Here is a 1,779-nt window from a genome sequence, read left to right on the forward strand (position 1 = left end):
AGGGGTGAAGGTTCTGCATCGCCGGGCCCCGCATGGTCACCGGCGATGAAGCCCAACCGGGCCGGGGTTGAGCCCCAGTTTCCAGTGTTGGCCGTGTGTAGTGTTGTGGTCTGTTGGTGATCGGTAATGGATGCAAGTGGCTCATTTCAGTGATCTCTGTCCTGATGAATTGGAAGGCTGGGGTTTGATTTTAAGAGAACTTCCATCAGTGTTTTAGGGTTTCAGTTTCACTACTTTATTTTTTTCTTCTCGTTGTCCTATATATTTTTTTCTCCCTAGGCTTATTTTCCTACCTGTACTGCGGCAAAAGATGCACATAAAAACAATTAACATACAGCTTTGATGGTGATGGGACATCAGAGGAACACTTGCATGCATAGAAACAACTGGCAGTGAGAGCAGTAAGTGTGAAGTATGAAACAGCACAAAATAATTCAAATTACAGTTTAAAATGTTACTGTTATGCACAAACCCTCCACCACTTAAACTTTACAGTGTTCAGAGTAGAAAATAAACGTAAAAAAAAAAGATTTGGTTTGAATGGCCATAGGTGACTTCTTTTAAAGCCTGAACTGCCCATCTGCCCTGAAAATGTTCCTGAGTGGCTGTTCAAACAAGCCACTTCCTATGTGTGGTGTCCAAAGTGTATTCCTTCAAAATCCACTGTTAGGAATCACTTTTGTCACTCTCTAAAGAGAACTAAAGGATATTCTATTTATAGAAGGCAAACAAACACTTAGAATATAAATAAACATGCAGAATGTAAATATATCTAAATATAATTTGAATTTTTTCAGTCGATATTAAAAAAATGAAAATTCAGACTGAGGCTTGAGGACTGTGACACATCAAATAAATATCTCTCCTGTATACCATATCCCTGCAGCTTTTCCCTTGCAGCAGCAGAACTCACCTCCCTGACATCCAGTAACTACTTAGCAGGTAGGAGAGTGGAATTGTGACAACCACCTTAAAATTTTATGTGTCTCTGTTTAGCCCTTTGGAGTTTCTCCAGTGGGGTTTAATGGAAATTTATATTCACCTTGACATTAAACTACACCGATTTCTGTTTAGGAGTTCACAGTGGGTTTTTGCTAAAGCAGACTTAATTGGTGACTGAATCCATTTTTGGATTTGCAGAAGCATATGGACAACCAGATGTGGCAAAGTACAAATTAAGCACAGGTTGGGCTTCTGTTTTTCACGCTGAAGGTCGCTGAAGATTTCATTTCACTGTTCTCACCACTGTGCTGAACTGATCATTAATGTTCATCACACAAAGCCCCCTGACACAGTGTACACTCACAACTTACTGCCTCCACAAACGGCACAGCAAACATTTATTTAATTAGACTCTACAGGAAATCCTCATCTATCTTGATTCCTTGGCTGCCTCTTCAGTGCAGTGAGCTAGGAAACACTAACTTAGAGAGAAATAAAGATTGTTATTATTATCAATCATAGAAAATGGAAGAAACCAGGTATTACGAGAGCAAAGATATATGTATATGTGTATAAACCATGCTGTTGTCAGTTCTTACCAAACCCAAGGCTTGAAAAAGCGCATTGCTTCCCTTAATTTTTGGGTTTGTGGTAGCTGAACTTCAGTAATGCACTCAGCGAGGCCAGCTGCTATCAGGCATATTATCTGTTCTGTTAGCAGTCATTAAATATGCTTGGACCATAATTGCTACTGTGCTTGGATCCCAAGACAACCTGGTCAGAGCCCTCTCTGGTTGCAAGCACCCAGGGATATTTTCAGAGATACTGCCATATTTT

The sequence above is a fragment of the Lepidothrix coronata genome, unplaced genomic scaffold, assembly GCF_001604755.1.
Source record: "Lepidothrix coronata isolate B3197 unplaced genomic scaffold, Lepidothrix_coronata-1.0 Scaffold186, whole genome shotgun sequence".
Lineage (NCBI taxonomy): Eukaryota > Metazoa > Chordata > Aves > Passeriformes > Pipridae > Lepidothrix > Lepidothrix coronata.